The sequence below is a fragment of the Myotis yumanensis genome, unplaced genomic scaffold, assembly GCF_028538775.1.
Source record: "Myotis yumanensis isolate MYYU_CA2020_CCGP unplaced genomic scaffold, mMyoYum1.0.hap1 SCAF_2, whole genome shotgun sequence".
Classification (NCBI taxonomy): Eukaryota; Metazoa; Chordata; class Mammalia; order Chiroptera; family Vespertilionidae; genus Myotis; species Myotis yumanensis.
Genome location: NW_027223753.1, coordinates 204,790,506 through 204,809,832, shown reverse-complemented (window position 1 = coordinate 204,809,832; position 19,327 = coordinate 204,790,506).

Genomic DNA, 19,327 nt, shown 5'->3' with positions numbered 1-19,327 from the left:
CCTGTGTGTTCAGCCTGGGATTGGTGCCCTTTGTTCTTGTCATAGAGCCAGGGTGCAGCTGACACACTGGTTCCTGTCTATGTCCACAGTATCCAGCTGTATCACCCCTTTACATTCCTCTCCCTTACTCATGTCCCCGACCGCCTATCCACTCCTAACTCCTCAGTAACAGAAATAACACTAGGACAAAGCATCATTAATACTTAGTAATAAAATAATGTTGTATCCTGCAATGTTATTTTATTTTACTCTTAGTATTTTCTTCAAGTGAAAGCTCATATATTTAGTGCATGATTTTGTATTATAACTCTATTTTTTTCCCCCATTGGATTGTGAGAACCTGTTCTGACTTTTCCTCCCATAATTCATGAAAAAACTTATTTAAGAATTCTTTAATATTTAGGTTTATGGATTTTTTTTTTTTACAAGCTAAGGGTTATTTAGTACTTTGCTTATTGCCATAGTTAAATTGCAAAACAATAATATATTTGTTATATCAATGAAAACAGAGGTCTTAGCTTTATTTTGGGAAAATAGATGGTTAAAGAGGTTACATTTATCTGCATTATCTATATATATAAAATGCTAAGTGACCATCTGACCATCAGATCGGCCGGTAGCTATGACACGCAATGACCACGAGGGGGCAGACTTTCAACACAGGAGCTGCCAAGCTGCGGTGACTTGGCAGTGCTGATTCTCGGGTGATGCACCCTGGAACCAGAGAGGAGGGAGCCCAATTCTGGGATGCAGCACCCGAGAACCGTCCTCGCGCAATCCGGGACCCTTTGGGGGATGTTGGAGAGCTGATTTCAGCCTGATCCCCGCAGGCCAGGTCGAGGGAGCCCACCTGCCTGAGGGATCCTCCTCACTCCACAGATGCACTTTTGAGTCGAGGTGCAGCCCCAGGTGTGGCCAGCTGGGGAAGCACCACAGGAGATTGGCTCCAGGGCGTGTCCGGCCCTTCTTGCTCAGTCCCACCCTGCTGGCCATCCTTCTAATTAATTTCCTTTCAATGTGCATGAATCCATGCACCGGGGCACGAGTATAGTATATTATGGTGTAATGTAAACAGTATAAGCAAAGCACAGAACTATAGAATTCATCTCTTTTGTGTTATCATTATTCAAAAAAAGGAAGAGGCTGTTCCTGTAAGACAGTCCATAACCAAACACTTTTGGTCCTCTATAATTTTGTAGATATTTTTCAATAGAAATCAAATCTACCATGCAAGTAAAATCAAATTGAGAAAAGAAAGTGCAACAGACACTAAGCTTTAGAGAAGAAACTTACAGTTTGAAGTGGTGCTTCATAATAATGAGGGCTGCAAAGCAAGATGAACCCATTCTCAAATAGTTTTTCTGCTGACATGACATTCCCAGGGGCATATCCTCAGGGCTCACTGATGTCTTTGGAAATCTGAGCCGTTTGTACATGCCCTGCTCTGCAGCAGGGTCATCACTTAAATACTGTGGTAACATAGATTAGTCTTTGTTGCTGTAAGTAGATTGGCTTTGGTAAAACAAAAACAAAAAATCAAAACAACAATAACAAACAAACAGCGAATGCTTCACAATCTTAGATCACTTCTGCCATATTGATATCTGACCTACTCTATATGATATCTCTGTCTTGATTACAGGTTGCATTCCACACACATGGCTGGCTTTGCATATTGGAAGCTTGTTGATTCTCAGGGAAACTTGATGATAATGACTTGCTTGCCTGTATTTAGGAATAGAATGCTAATCATTCCAGAAATGGGGGAAAACCTGTCACATTTTATATCTTAAAAGTCTGATGAGAGCAAGTCTGGTAATTGCAGTGTTCTTATCAACAGATAAAAATGAACATATTTCTTGTAGGAAATAAATGCAGAGGGGAACACACCAGAAAGGATAGTTAGGTTGCTTCCCTCTCTCACTTTTTCTACACCATTTCCCTTAAATATTGGAGTTGGCTTTTCTTAATGTATGTAAACATTAGTCTGTTAGGTTAGCAGAACTGTGTTTTTACCTCCTGCAAACACAAAGCACAGACCCTTCTACTTAATGGATTTCTCTAGCAAGGAACTGTATGAGAGGATATACAGAAAACATACTGAATTAAGAGACTAAGTCTAGCATGCAGCTAGAGGAGAAGCCACCGTTGCAGCTCTCCTAAGTCCTTGATGCTTTGTGCTTTGGAAACTCCATAAGAACAACATACTGAACAGGGCAATAGACGTCACCAGCGCAGAGTTCAAATATCTCAGTGAGATATTTTTGTAGGTGTCGCTAATGTTCCAGTAACATGACATTTTATACTTCCACAAAGTGGAAGTGCAGGGAAATTTATTGTGTAGTAATAAACTCAATAAAAGAATGTTTGTTTGTTTTTTATCACTGTTTAGTGGTAGCTACAGAAACACACAGTTAGGAAAGAATTTTCAATAGGTGCCCATTGTAAATGCCAGTAGCAGTCATTCTTCATGTCAGGCATTCCAACAACCTTGTACCCTCCATTGATCTAGGTGCAACATATTAAAAATGTTCAAAACCAGACATTTTCCTTCAACTCAACTATCCATCAGGATACCCAAACCAAACATTTAATAATTCCATATTTTGTACAAATAAAAGTGTCTGCTCACTTTTATAAATTGATATATATATTCATTTATTTAATCAACAATTCAATAATTGATTCTTTTTTAAAAATATATTTTATTGATTTTTTTACAGAGAGGAAGGGAGAGGGATAGAGAGTTAGAAACATTGATCAACTGCCTCCTGAACACCCTCCACTGGGGATGTGCCCGCAACCAAGGTACATGGCCTTGACTGGAATCAAACCTGGGACCCTTCAGTCTGCAGGCCAACACCCTGTCCACTGAGCCAAACCGGTCAGGACAATAATTGATTCTTTATACTTTTATTAAATTCTTATGACATGCCAGGGCTTGTGTTAAATTCTAGAAAGTATTCTGTGATTGTTGCAACTATTGAGAAAAAAAAAATTAAGACAATTGTTTCTGAAACGAAAAGGAAACAGAAGAAAAAAACAAACAAACCCATCGAACATCTGGACTAATTCAAATGGATAATGTGGATATTCATGCAAGGTTTCAGAAAAGCAAATATGGAAAATTTCACTTGAATATTTGCATTATTGATATTAAAATCACACAGTAAAGATCAAATGAGTTAGTGTTTCAAATTCTTTGAAAAGTCTAAGGATAAATACAACACAATTTAATTTTAAACACACTGCATTTTTGAAGGTAGACTAGCTTTTATCTGAAGGGCTTTCATTAAAATGGCCAGAAGATACACCAGATATCCAGTGGTCATTGGAAAAATGTATCTATTTTTTAAATGAGAAATGAAATTGATGTAACATCTACTTTCAAGAAGAAATAGTGTTGTGACGCTGTAGCACTAAAGCATTCAATGTCTTAAGTGTCCCTTTGATGTTGAGTAAATGAAGAGGGCATTTGAAAGAAAATCTAGCCCAGTGGTTAAAAACTAAACTGCGAGCCCATAAACTGCAGAGCATTACTACAGAACGAGCCCATAAAGTGCAGAGCATTACTACAGAAACAGTTTATTTCTCTCATTACTTATTAGGGGCTGCAGGATTTTTCCTCTCCATCTGTCTTTTGTTGTGATCCTAAACTGAAGGACATCTCCAATCTAGGACAGGTCATCTTGTGCCAGAGAGGAGAGCTGGTGGAGATACACAGGGCTCTTGAAGTCTCTGATCAAAACTGTGCATCCATCACATCTGCTCATTCTGTTGACCAACGTATGTCATGAGGCCAGACCTAAGTCACCGGGGCAGGGAAATATACTCATCCCTTGCCTGGCACTGTGAGTCCTGTGCCAATGATTGGTAATTGATAGTCCTTTTAGAGAGTGGGGAGTCAATGAATGAGAGCAATCTTGTTACCTTACAGTGATAGATTCTGGAGCCCCACTGACTGGATTTCTCACTCAATAGCTGTGTGAATGTGGAGGAGTTATTTAATCTTTTTATGCCTTAGATTTCTCATCCATAAAATAGAAAACAATAGTACTTTTCTCATAGAGTGGAACTGACAATCATGAGAATTAACATTTGTAACAAACTTAGAATAATCCTGGGTCACAGTGAGGATAATTTAATTGTGAAATAAAACATATGAATATAGCAAAATTAATTAAAATGATTTATTTTAGTGACACTTTCTAATTGCATCCTAGGAGATGCGTGCCAACTGCATGTACTCAGCTGTAAATAAACAAACACTATTTTCTGTAGATTTATTTGATCTAAATTCACATGAAACAGAGCCTCTAGGGATTGTAAGAGCTGTAAGTTCATGTTATTTTCCAATTTATGATACTTTTACTTGGTGTTTACAATAAACATCACAAAAATGAGTTAACATACAATAGGTGGCCTTTTGTGAAATATCCAGAATAGGTAAACCTATAGAGACAGAAAGCAGGTTGTTGGTTGCAGAGTCTGGGAAGAGGGGAGAATGGAATTGCTGAATGTGTCAGAGGTTTTTTGGGGGGTAGATAATGAAAATGTTTTGAAACTAGATGGAAGGGGTGGAATGTATTAAAGCCCCTGAAATTTAAGTGAGAAAATGTACACAAATGCAACTAGTAAAGATGTGTAACTGTGTTGGTTTTTATTCTTGCAATTTATGATTGCATCTGATATTCATGAAGGCATGCATTCAATTCTAGAAGCAAGAGTGGGAAGATTATGCAATGAGATGGATAGTTACAGAATTCCATCTTTCTGAGCTTCACAACTTAATCTGCTCGCTGTATTGATCTAAAGCAGCAACCTATTGTTTAAACTAGGAGGGAAAAAAAACAGTGGGCCTGGGAGAGACTCAAGCAAGCCTGTCCTCTAGGAGAATGAGGCACAGATATGAGCTATTTCAGGGATTAAATTTTCTAATGATTTCAACCTCTAGGGGAATTTCACTTTTTGGCCGGATATTGAAATTGTATTTTAAAATCTCCTTTGGCGAATTTAATACTACTCAGGTAATTATGAGGCATTTTGTCATCACAGACAAAATCTATTTTGGTTACATAATAAATCTTATAGAAATTGGTCATAGTTTTTAATTAGTGTTTCCCAATAGCTAATTAATAATATGCTCTTCATGTTTAACTGTTTTTTTTTCCCTTTCTCAATTGTGAGGTGACTGAAAAGCCAAGTTTAGATCTCCTTTCCCAAATAATTATTTTCTTTACCTGCCAAAAAAACCTCATATAAGATTGCTCTTATTCTGAATTGTGTTTTGTTTTATTTTAATTTCTCCAATTCTTTTTGCCTAGGTCTTTAAATTTTTAGATTTCAACAAGAAGGCATTGCTATTTTACAAGGATAATAGTGAAAAAGTATCTAGATAATAATTAGAAGGTTCAAAATGTCAATTATTTAGCTCAGTAAATGAGTTGTGCTTCTATGTTTTTTGGTGATGGAAATAATTTGAATATAACAGTCATAAGTCACTTTTGGAATGTTTTATTCTTTTATATATATTTTTTATTGATTTCAGAGAGGAAGGGAGAGGTAAAGAGAGATAGAAAACATCGATGATGAGAGAGAATCATTGATTGGCTGCCTCCTGCACGCCCCCCAACTGGGGATCAAGCCCGCAATCTGACCTGGCATGTGCCCTCACCTGGGACCTCCTGGGTCATATACATCAACGCTCAACCACTGGGCCACGGGTTGCAATGTTTTGTTCTTTAAAGATACACGTTAGAAAATCAGACATAAACACACTACATCTTCATCATTATTTAAAAAATATAATTATAGAAAACATCTTAATGAATGTGGGTGGAACTGGATTATGCAATAGGCATATTATGAAAGAACCCTAAGATAGTTTTCAGGCTCTAAGTACTTGTTTCTGGAAGTCTGAGCAAGTTGAACCTATCAAGGCAAGGGTGGTTAATGTCTAATTTATGGAATGGTAGACACGATAGGTGGGAAGATTTACAAGAAACTTTGAAAACTAGAAGAAAACTACCAATTACAACTATTTTTTCGCTTATTATAATGATCTTATTTTTTTCTATTGTCATATGAAACATAGCTAAATGTATTCTCTGCTGACTTTGGGTTAGCAACTTTTATTTCTTTGTGGATAGCAATTTACATGACCGGATATGGCTTTAATTTTTAAATGACTGGTATTGTGAATTATGTCATGTTAATAATAACCAACTCAAGAAAGTGTGAAGGCTCTGTAAGGATTTGGAGCGAATGGCACAGTGCCTGGCATGAAGTTGACAGACACTGTTAATTTCTGTTTCTTCTGTATCTCCTTCTTGTATGCCAAGTGAACAGTTAAACTGCTGTTCTCATTACACAAAGAACCTTGTTACTTTGGAGAGAAAAATGTGTTTGAGTCTAAGAATTTCAGTACCTGACAACTTTGATTAGTCTCATAATTACACATTTTGCAAAGCAATTAAATTAGAGAAACTACAGCCTGATATAAAGGACCTATGTCAGAGAAAATTTTAAGCACAATAAATATAACTCTGCAAATATTAAGTCCATTATTATAACTAACAACCTATTGCTAGACAGAACAGACCAGAACTATTGCTTTAAATAGTCATGGCTACGTTGGGTCCTGGGATGCCCATATTATGATAGGAATTAATCCATAATGCCTACACACACTGTTGAATACTGAACACCAACAGAATTTCTTAGAAGAATGTGTTTACTATTCCAACAAGTTATATTTCCTGCAGAGGTGCTAGCAAATATCCATTCACCAACCTATAGCTATGACTGACATTTAAATTTGTCTAGCACAATATATGAAATGAAAATGTGACTAGTGTTCACCTGAGATTATAAGGATAATATGCCCAATTGATAACCAAATAATAAAAACGAAGTTAAGCTTCTCTTTAAAGATGTCTAAAATGCAATATTGTCAGATGCTCAGCTCTCATGCTAAAGACTCCATCTATATTAGTGGTCTAAAATTTTTCTTTTAAATAATTTCCTTCAAAATATACTTTATTTATTATATTTTACTAATAATATTTAATTTTTAAATTATTAACACTCTGAGAGAGCCTTGTACCAATTTGTTTTCTATATTAAATTGCCAGACAAAGAAGAAAAATATAGAAGCAACACTCACAAATTATCAGTTGAAAACATTTATTATGTTTATTCTATAGTGAAATTAACCAAATAATTGTGAGCTTGATGATAACTACAAAATATAAAACCAACTTGATTTAAATTAAAAAGGAATAAGAAATACAGTGAAGTTTATTTCTGTGCATGCTGCTTATTTTGAAAAGACAGTTTAGAAATAAATTTCCTCTCTGTAAAATATAGTAAAATACACTAATGACATCTTTACTTGAAAGCTTTGAGCACATATTAAAAATTCATATGGAACTTTGAAAAAAAAAAGACTATGCTCTTTTGAATATGATGATTACAGAATAATACTTGTGCAGTATTCAGAAAATAAAACCCTCTCTATGTTGCCTTTTAAAATATTTTCACTTGAATTTAAACTTGACTTAGGTGGCTTGCTTAATATCCTTCCATAGCTTGTCTCAAAATGATGATAAAAGCCAAACATTTTACTCTACAAAGCCCTTGACAGATGGCTGGTCGCTTGTCTTTTCCTCATCCCAGACCACAGTTTACTCCATTCACTCTGGCCTTTTCATGCCCAGGGCAGACCAAGCTTGCCCTGTCTTGGGGGCTTTGCACTTTAGAGTTCATCTTTCTCCAAATCATGTTGTAATTGAGTTAGCAGCACAAATGTCAGCTTCTTCAAATCACCTTTTAATTTACATTTCAGTCCAAATGTCACCTCTTCGAACACATTTCTTATGGCCTTTAAACTGATGAATAGCTTTCATCCCCTTGCTTCCTTTTTCTTAGTGGTGTGTATGCCTATTTGATGTTATATTAGTTTACTAGGGCTTTGTTGAGGAAGAACAATTTTTCTCCACCCTCTCAATTTTAAGTCCTGGGTCCTGCAAATTAAATTGACAAATAACAGGTGAACTGTGTGTGAAGATTGGAGACTTTATGATAAGAAAGCAAGAGTTACTGTTTTTATAATGTACTAATATTGTGGACCTTGAAGAATGATGACATGCAGGACAAATTACACAATTTTCTAGATAATATGTGATCACAAATATACTGGAGAACTTGAAACTCATTGTGTCTTGGCTGAGATACTTTATATTATTTTCAGGGTGGGATGTGGTCAGCTTATGGGAGAAAATGGTTTCGTGCTTTTTTACTATTCCGTGTTTTGAAGATTTCACTGGTAGAATAGCAGTTTACTCTAAGTTCCAGTTGCCTTTAATTTAATTAAGGGATGATAATATAATTTTAAATGTGACGGTGATTTGTGAAAATGATTTTTATTATAGACTATACAATTTTAAATTCTCCTCTTCATCCCTATCATTTCCAAAGCTGCCATCTCTGAAACTCATTCCCATCTGGAATATTCCAAACTATTGATTGCCCATAGGATAGATTCTGAGGAATGCTCAGAGAAACCACTGTTTCTTCGACTCCACGGTGCATTCATGTTATTCTCCATTTAGTATTTTAAAATACAGATACTTTGGGGGACAGTTAACTTATCAAACACCCTTACCTACAAGAGGGCCTCTAGCAGATTATGTCTCTAGAAAGAATGTCCTGGAGAAATGGTAAAGAGTGGTGAGCAGAAGGAGAAAAGACAAAAATAAATTTAGCTACCTCTTGATAATTTATTTGATTCTTTCTCCAACGTCTTATCACTGATGGTGATGATGATGATGATGGTGATGATGTTAATGATAGCATTCCAATTAACCTAGTTATTAATAACAGGAAAGGAGCAAGGGGAAGGACAAATATTATAGCATATTATTTGGGCAGCTTTGCCAGGAAGCTACAACTTTACATTCTCAGGGGTCCAATGGAGGGGAGATAAACACATGCCCAGTAAAGTTGGGTTGACACAGGGAAGGTACTTGTTTGTCAATCACACCTGGGGACAGGTCATTGGCCAGAGTAGACGTGGCTACTGCAAGGACATGAAATTTGGGATATTTAATCCTTATCCAAACCCTTATCTCTTGTGCTCTTGGTTCCCCTTGGCTGTGTTGCTGCTGAACTGGCCTGGCCACAAGACAGACGGAAACTCTGGACACCAGCTCTGGTTTAAGCTCTACTGAATCCCAGCTACATTTCTTCTAGGACCGGATTAATGGAAATGGGACTTTGGAAACCCAGCAATGTAATTCCATGCAAATAGAAATCATTCATCCCCCCCCATACGAGTTACAGAAAATTCTTTTTCTTGAGATATCGTAAGGATTCCACCCCCAGCACTCAGTGGGAGAAAGGGACACGCCAACATCCCCAATAACATTAATACATAAACGTGCCTCTAAAAATAAGCTTGGACTAGCCATACCATTTTACATAATAATTTATGTGCAGAACCAGCATTTAACGCTATGTATTACTAGTACTTCTAGCTTTACAAGGAGCTGTACAAAACAGCATTATTTTCTCTTAGAAACTCTCCTCTAGAATCTCAGTTTTGTAGGTTGAAGAGTTTTCACACATCAGAGCAAACAACTCAACTCCAGTGAACAGGAAAACAAACTTCTGAAAAAACTTGACCTTTCTCACTAAACTTGCCAACTACTCTTCCCTTTTGGATCTCTGAGCCAAACTCTTCTATTTTCTCTCCTATTTTCATCTTCTACTGTGAGAAAATAGGGTGAAAAGCAAACCCACGAATCCCAAGACACACTGGAAACTCATTCTATTCTGTTTCCTTTCGGCCATAAGATTTCCCCACTCACTTTCAGGAATAAGCAGTTTCTCGGGAAGCAATCTTTACGGTTTTAATAGCTTCTTGCACGTTCAGTCTCTGAAGTATTTCTCTCTAAAGTTTCCTTCTTCAACCACCCGGGGCTTCTAGATATCATCATTCATGCTCTGAGGAAAGTTTTCCTTCTATATTTCGCCTTGATTTTCTTCTCCTTTTTAAGTCAGATACATTTTTGTCAATCATTCGTACAATACAAAACATCACAAGTTTTTCAAAGCAGTTTCTTAACATACCAATGATCTACATATTTCTTAAAAATATTTCTTTCATATATATATATTAGATGCAGGCAGCTGGAGGTCATGCATGAATTTTCTTTCATATATTTCTTAGAAGATAGAACATTGTATATATTATTTATGTAGAAAATAATTCTGTGTGGGGAAAAATTTGGAGTGGATATAGATTACTTTTTTTTCTCAATTAAAACTGCACAATATAATTAAAAGAAGGTATTTTCATGAAATAAGTTATCTAAGCAATTTTCCTGTGACTGTGAGGACCTGAAAAACAACAGTAAAAATCCACGTATTTGACAACCTTGAAGAGAGCAACACCTTCTAGGACTCATACACCACTATAATTCTTGGGGTCATTTGGACTGATTCTTCATTGCAGGCAAACATGACTTTGTTCAGTGTTCAAAAATGTAACTTTGTTTTTCCTACTGAATGTGATAGTATTGTGTGTACCTGTCATTGTCATCTGAACTTCCTGCCCTGCTCTCCTCAGTTATATTCTATTGTATGAAAATATACTGGAGAAAGGAATGAAAGAATGAATTAGGGTGATAAATCTTGGGTTTAATTAGTACAATGCTAGAGGACATCTATTCAAGCTGTGGACAAACTTAGTCTTTGTTTTTGTAATGTGATCATTTTTACTGCAATTGTGTGAGAGGCAACCCCCACTCCCCCACCAAGACATTCTCAGAGTAACTTAGTTTTTGTTTTCCACAGGTAGCTACTCCATTTTCTCTTAATTTCTACATGATGAATTCTTGATCTGAGAGATCATCACTGTGTCAATTCACCATTGCTGTGTAAATCACCTCCGAAAATCAGTTATTAAAATAATCATTTAGCATAATATCTCTCAAATTTTGAATTTGGGGTTTGGCTGATCTCAGATGGACACACTCATATCCTAGGTTTGGAGGGCTATTCGCTGATATAGCCTACCCTCATCTGGGAAAATTGGGACCACTTGGTCCTGCTTTGTGTGCCTTTATCCTTTTTTTGGCACCAACAAGCAAAGGGAGTATGTCTATCTCATGTCAATAGCAGAAGGACAAAACGAGCAAGCCTGATCTTGCAAGCCCCTTTCACACTTACAATTGTGTCATATCTGCTAATAGTTCATAGGCCAAAGAAAGTCACTTGACTAATCCCACAATCAGGAAATTATACTTCTCATCACTTCATGGAGGATGCTGCAAAGTACATGGCAGAGGATGGAGCCATCCTATGGTCACCGTTGTAGAGTAGTATGTCCCATAGTGAGACAATTATATGTCTGCACATGATGGTGTAGACTCACAATATATTCATTGTGCTTAGCACAAATCTAATCTTAGAGGAGCACATTTCTTTTTATTATTTTTGATCAGTTTATTTCGAGTATCAACTCTAAACATTAGCTGCTAGCACAAAAATCATAATGCTAGACAACACTGAATAATATAAACATTAAAATTGTCAGTAGTAAAATACTCAAGCACACACATATGTTCCCTTTCCAATATAAAATTTATAATATCAGATCAACATTCTATATCAAACATCATTATAGAGAACATAAAGTAAAATAACTAATATTCTATCTTTGATATATACATATTATAAGTGTATTTTTCTGTTCATTTTAGTTCTTATACTTGACTATTTGAAAGAACTTAGTTATTCACATAATTCCCTATTTCTAGCAGGTATTTTAGCAGAATAAATTCATTTTATAGCACTCCTTATAAAATTTGATCTGATTTAAATTGTATATATTTTTGCTAAATCAGACAGACATGTGTGATTTTTATTAGCTTGGTTTTTTTCACAGTATTACATTGTTATCATAAAGTTATTAAAATAATTTAATAGTCTGTCTTAGTTACTATGATTGCTTTTCTCTAAATGTGTCTTTGTCAACTTATTTTGCATTTATATTCCAATTGATTTTGCCGAACCTGATATTGTCTGAAAGTAAGGTTGATAATTATTCTCCAATGAGCACTTTGTCATACTTATGCTTTGTTCATCCCATTAGGAAATACAATTGTATTTTATTTTAACATGCTCATCATTTTTCTTTGTGTGTGTTCATTTTTATATGTGAAGTAGTAATTGTAGTAGCTCAGTATTGACCTCATACATTGACAGACATCATTCAAAACCAAACTATTTTTGGTCTAGTTGAAGAATAGCAAAGATGCTGACTTAACCTGTAAAGGAGCCTAATAAAATATAGGTACGATAAACATAGGTCAGGTTTGTCCCTTTAGGAAGCAGCCAGAGGTCAGGTTTGCTTAAAAGACAAAAATGCGAACCTGAGTATGCAGGTTCTAGTTTTAATAATTTTCTATCCCATGATCTTGAGGAAGTCATAATCTCTTGATTTTTCTGTTTTCTGATCCAAAAGTAAGGACAATCAAAAGCAACTTCCCAATCCTACAGGTTTTGATATGATTAAGTCAAATAGCAGTTAGAAAATTATTAAGCAAGTTCTAATGTAATACACATATAACATGGTGCAGAGTAAATTGTGTCAAGAGCTGCTAGTTTTTTTTTTATATTTTATTGATTTTTTTTACAGAGAAGAAGGGAGAGGGATAGAGAGTTAGAAACATCGATGAGAGAGATCGATCAGCTGCCTCCTGCACGCCCCCCAGTGGGGATGTGCCCACAACCAAGGTACATGCCCTTGACCGGAATCGAACCTGGGACCCTTCAGTCCGCAGGCCGATGCTCTATCCACTGAGCCAAACCGGTTCGGCAAGAGCTGCTAGTTTTTATTGGGAGCAATAAAGACCAGGGAAGGAGCTGGTGGTTTAAAAAGTTTTCATAACATTGAAACCTCCCCTAAGTCTCAGATGCCTGGCTGGCCAGGGCCACCATGGAAACCCTCCTGTAACTATGACTGTGCCAAAAAAGAGACGTTTGTCATGGAAATGCATTAAAAAATTGGCTCACTTAGAATCCATTTGTAAGTTGCAGATTTCATGTGTAAGCTTTATATATATAAAATATCACACACATGTAGTTGTGGACTAAAGGGGTCCATTTGCCTGTGCACGTGAAAGCCCAATAAGATACAAATAGGGGTTTGCAGCAAAGAAAGTAAGGGTTTATTATTAGGTAGTATCCCAGCCCAGAGATGGGTGAGCTAATGCTTAAAGACCTGGCTCCCTGATGGCTTCCCGGGGATGGGTTATATAAAGGAAAAGTCATTAATCATGGTGACTGAAGGAGTTAGGGTCATGGTCAGGGTCCTGGTCTCTACTGATTGGCTGGTGCTAAGATAGGCGGTAATTGATCAATGCATCTGACCCTGACATCGGCTAGGGGCATTGCTTCCTCTGGTTTTGCCACTTTTCTAGACCTGGAGTTGAAACTCATTTGAGGCCTAGATGTTATCTCTAGTTTGAGTCCCCAGACAGGAGGCTTTGTTCCTAAGATTATTTGATGCTGATCAGAACCTCATTGTCCTGAGACTTAATGACTAAGGAAGTGGACGTGCAAAGGACAGGGAGGTGGGTGGGTCAGGATGCTGAGTGAGGCCAATTTGAATCAAAATGAAAGAGAGGAGAAAAGGTCATATTAAAGAAATGAAGGATCTGCATGGTTTTACACACACACACACACACACACACACACGCGCGCACATGAGTGATCTGGGAGGAGGAAGACATTTCAGATGGTGGGGACACCACTGAAAAGGCACAAAGATCGACGTGAAGAAGGTGTGCACAGGAAATCTTTCTGGAGCAGAGGCTAAGGTTCAGCAAGTAAAAGGAATTTTAGACAATGAGAGGATCTAGGCAATTCTTATGTCTCTGAGCATGTCATTTCAATAGCAAAAAGAGTGTGTTCGCCAAATGGATCTGGCAGTGGTCCTAGGACTGGGTTGGAGGGGCAGAGCACAAGGAGATCAGCCTAACTGACAGAGTCACAGAGTGAGAAGGAACCTCGGGAATGAAAAGCAGAGAGGACACATTTGAGGGACATTTCCAAGGAAATTGCTGGGCTGGACGACAGATGGGTTAAGATCATAGAGGAGAAGGGAGGCTTACACATTTTTAGTTGAGTATATAGAATATGCACTCACTTATTTAAATTGAAATTGTGCTGGCACCAATGTTTCATTCTAGATACATTTATTGAGGTATAATTTACATACAGTAAAAATAATCATCTTTCTGAGTCAGTAGGCAAAAAGAGAGCAACATTGTAAAATGCTATGCAGTACCTAAGAAAGATAAAAACTGAGAACAGACATTTGCATTGAAAGAGTTTGGTTTAAAACCATCCTAATAATATTGTGTGAAGCCACTTTTATAATTTCTTATTGTATAACTAGAGGCCCAATGCACGAAATTCGGGCAAGAGTAGGCCTTCCTTCCCCTGGCTGCCGGCACTGGCTTTCCTCTGGCACCCGGGACCCGGGTTTCCCTCTGGTTGCCTGCAGGCTCCCGAGACCTGGGCTTCCTTTGCAGAGCTTCATCCAGAAGATTGTCTGGTTTAATTAGCATATTACACTTTTATTATTATAGATTAATAGCTATACAATCAGTGACAAATTTCCAATGAGGATGAAATTTTTATTCATCTCAGTTTGAGACTAAATTCTGCTGTGCTTAATTCTTTAAAATCTCATACAAAGTCAATTACTTTATATTCATCAAAAGAATTATGAATACAGATTTTACCACATCTTATTATGCATAGAAACTTTTAATAGATGAGGAGATAATATTTATAGAACTTGATTTATGAGCCCATAAAGCAGATGTAAATTAATATAAAAAATAAAGTCATGGAGGAAATATCTCTTTTAAAATACTACTTTCTCTTACCTATTAGTGAGAGGTTTTTGTAATGCTACTATTACAATTATTTTGAAATGATTAAATTCAAGTTTTAAATAACAAATTTCTAACACTTGTCATTTAATTATTATCAGAACTCTGCCATAACAAAATTGCTAATGAAAACACATTTTATCAGTCTTCAATAGAAGAAAAATACATCAATTAAAAAGTGACAGAAATAGAAAAATCCTAATCACTTTTGAAGATGAAAAGTTTTTTGCATGTGATAAAGTCTCTACATACATCAAATGCATTTTTGGGGGGAGGATGATTAATTGCTTTTTTTTGTGTGTAGATGTTTTCTCAAGGCGATAACTTTGTAGTGGAAAATAAGATATATCACTCAGAGAACATTAGTTTACATGCCTTAGTCCAGCGGTTCTCCATCTGTGGGTTGCGAACCCTTTGGCAGTCGAACGATCCTTTCACAGTGGTCACCTAAGACCATCCTGCATATCAGATATTTACATTATGATTCATAACAGTAGCAACATTACAGTTATGAAGTAGCAACGAAAATAATTTTATGGTTGGGTCACAACATGAGGAACTGTATTTAAAGGGCCAGAAGGTTGAGAACCACTGCCTTGGTCTTTTTTTTTCTCCCCCCAAAAGAATTTAAACCTTTTGATGGCAGGGATCATGTCTCCTTTGTGTTTCCTACAGCACCTAGGATAGCAGTACTGAGTACATAGCAGAGGGTCAAGCATTATCGAACAACTGACTTGGTTTACACTTCCTATGTGGGTTCAGTTCAGTAACTGCTCATTTTGCATAAGAGAGGATCTTCCAAAACTTCTTGCTCTCTATGATTTGCTCTGGGCTCCATCTTACATTATTTGGGAAACATTCACATGTAATGACCCAATTACATGTGAAGTTCATGGAGTGATGATGCACAGCCCTGTATCCTCATCTCTTTGTTCTCCTAATTTCTGGCGTGGGGATGTACTAGAGAGCAGGGAAGAGAAGAAAATTCTGGTGCATATGATTTGTAGTGGCCCATTTTAAATTTGAGAAGGGCCTTAGTTTCCGCCTCCAAGAAATACAATTCCAATATCCAATATTCAGAATTTTTTGATTGCTAAGTAAAAACCCTCAAAGAAAATTCAGATTCTTAACATGATTCTGGAAAAGATTTTGCATCCAAGTCAAATGCAGCATGCAAAAAATATAAAACGATCTTTCTTTTTTTACCTCCCTACATTACAACTTGAACCTACCAGACTTGATTCCAGCATTCCTTTTCACTCCGTTATAGCCTGCATTTGGCTCTGCTCTGACCCCGCGCCTGACCTACTTTCTTTCCCCTCTGCCCAACAAGAGACCCTCATATCTCAATTGCCTTTTAAGTTAAATCTTCTTCAGATTAGAACAAGCTCCTTATGACTGATGTTAAGCCCTCGTCTCATTCTTCTAAAGAGCTTACAAAAGCCTAGACATGAAAGAACAAAATTCACAGAAGAATTTCACATAGTTCTAGCTCCACACTCCACATTAAGTTTTTCTTAAGGGTGTAGAGACCTCAAGTGCAAGCAATTGAATGGACAAGGTAGAGTGGCATGTCGCTGGGGGTGTTGTGAGAGAACCCTCCTCCTTACCCAGTCTGCCTTCCCATGGAAAGCCAGAGGCATTTAGGAAAGCTGTATGCAGATTAAAAGATTTCGGAGGCTGCCTCAAATGCCTTTTCCATGGAGAGAGGTTGAACTCTAATTTACTCCTACAGGCAAAGAAGGAATGAATTCACATTAGAAATGTCAGATAGAGGATTTTTAACACCTTTAGATGCATTAACAATGTATCCTAGAGCATGGGAGTCAAACTCTTGTTTTTCATATGTGTGAATGGCCATAAACCAGAAATAGAGAATATACTATCAAGCAAATATTGCAGTGGAATTAACTCTATTACTATATCTCCAATGCCCCTGTAGATGTTTGGAAAGAGCCTTGGGTCAAAAGCATAAAAAGACCCAATCCTGCTGGCCTTATAAAATAATTAGATGCTCCTACACCAGTTATTAATCATTAGGGCATGGGAGACTATTGATAAAGACAGGTGTGGGTATGGTAAACAGAACAGACAATGGGAAAACAATTCTGTTACACTAGCTAAAACACTGAAAAGAAAAAAAAAAGGTTGATGATCAGTGATGGTGCTGGAGAGGGAATTGAGTACCTAAATTACTATTTGCACTTAGACTCACAATGAGAAAACTCATGTTCATTTTTAGAGGGAAAACTTGAAAATGTGATTAATTTAGGTGGAACAATATTGACCTTTTTATATCCTTTAACCAAACACAGCTTTTTCCTCAGAGTCAAAAACCTAAATTTACATGGCATTTCTAAGAAATGTTTTTGATTTATACTTATAAGTTGACATTTTTAAACAAAAGTATAAATGAATAAACTATATCAACATATTTCTAATAATGTCTATTTGTTTTCTAGTTTAGACATTTGGAAAAATTCTATTAGTCATCTTGACTTGTAAGTAGATTTGGGAAACATTTAAGTCTTCATACCTGGCTATCATTAGAAGGATGTGTTTTTTTCTTCTTGAAATGTCTTTCAAATTTATTTAATTTCTACCTAATATCCAAGTACTTTTTTTTCAATTTATGTCATAATACTAATTAAGTATATCCGTATGTATATATATTCTGAGTTCTTCATTACTTTTTCTTTCTTTGTTTTTTCTCATTTATGTCTGAATATAACATAGAGCACCATCAGTAACTATTCCCAATAATATATTCTAATGAATGAAGTCAACAAAACTTGCAAATACTGGTCATTAGCTTTTTTAGCAATCTGATCTTCCAATTACCCTCTTTGAACTTAGGCTTCCTCATCTATAACACAAGACAGTGGTATCTACTTGGCTGAGTTGTTGTGAGAATTAGAAAAAAATGTATGCAAAGTCACTTTCTACAATCCTGCTATGCTGTTGGAAACAAATAGAAGTGCAGTAACAATACATTATTGTACAAGTATGTTTTACTAGTACATTACCAAAGTCGTATTTTTCAAGACTATTAATTGTCAGAAATAATGGTTCAAGTGAAAAAGCTTCCCTTAAAATGGAATGCACTTATTTTTATCTTAATGGACCTGCCATGTCTTATGCACATTCTTTCTCCGTTCAATTTAATACAACATAAACAACATTGACCTCAGGGGAATGATGAATATTGTTCAATTAACAAAAGGATTTCTCTTCCCTGAAAATATCTAGAGTGTGAGGTCTGCACCTTATAGTGAATCTGCAAATGTTTCTCTCTTGGCCTATTTGCAAAACCACAGAGATATCTGAAATAATAGATAAAAAAGAGTAGAGCTTAATATGAAATAATTTCATGGAAGTTTCAAGATCCATAGTTTCAAGACAAATGTTTATTTTTCTGAGTGTTATAAACATTAAGCTCATAACTCATTTTATTTTTGTGTTTGATAAAAGCATAGCGCAAAAAAAATCGTGTCTCACTGATAAAGCTGCCGTGTGCAAAAAGATGAGCTGATTAATGGTCTGGAAGATTTGTAAGATGTGGAATCCAAATTGTTTCCTCTTAGATGGGCTGAAAGTCCAAGGTTGTATATTTTTTTCAGAGAAATTGGCGCAGCTATTGTAGCAAGAGGACTTGACAGAACAACACGTGCAGGTCTTTGCTGTTTCAGATTGCACTGTTGAGCTTGAATTATTTCATTTTCTCAAACTCTTTTACTGAGTAAGATTGTAGCGTAATATTTAAACGTAAAGATGTTTACATTTCAGAGTGTTACAGACATAAAGACTCATATAAAATGCTTTTTTTAAATCTCTCAGAACAAATGTCTGCATTCTAAATCACCTCTGCCTTACTAAAGGGTGCAGATAGGGGTCCATGGGCGATGTTCCTCCTGCTCTCACTCCCAGGGTCCAAGCCATCTTCACCTTCTGTCTTGGTTCAATATTTGTCTTTTAGATCTCAGAGAAGCAAGTCTTTTTGTTATTTTTTTAAAATTTTATCTTTATTTACGTTTATTTTATTTTTTCATCACCTTTTATTCCCTCTATGCCCTCTTCTACCTTCACCCATCCCTGTTCACCCACACTATTGTCTATGTCCATGAATTCTCTCTCTTTTCCCTCTTTTTTGCTCAGTTCTTCCAACACCCCAGCCTCCCCCCGCCCTAGAGCTGTCTGCCTGATCTCTGAGTCTTTCTCTATTTATCTTTAATTATAGTTAGCATACAATATTAGTTTCAAGTGTATGACATAGTGAGCCAACATATCTATATTTTACAAAAGGATTACCACAGTAACTTTAGTAACCATCTCTCACCTTACATAGATATTACAATATT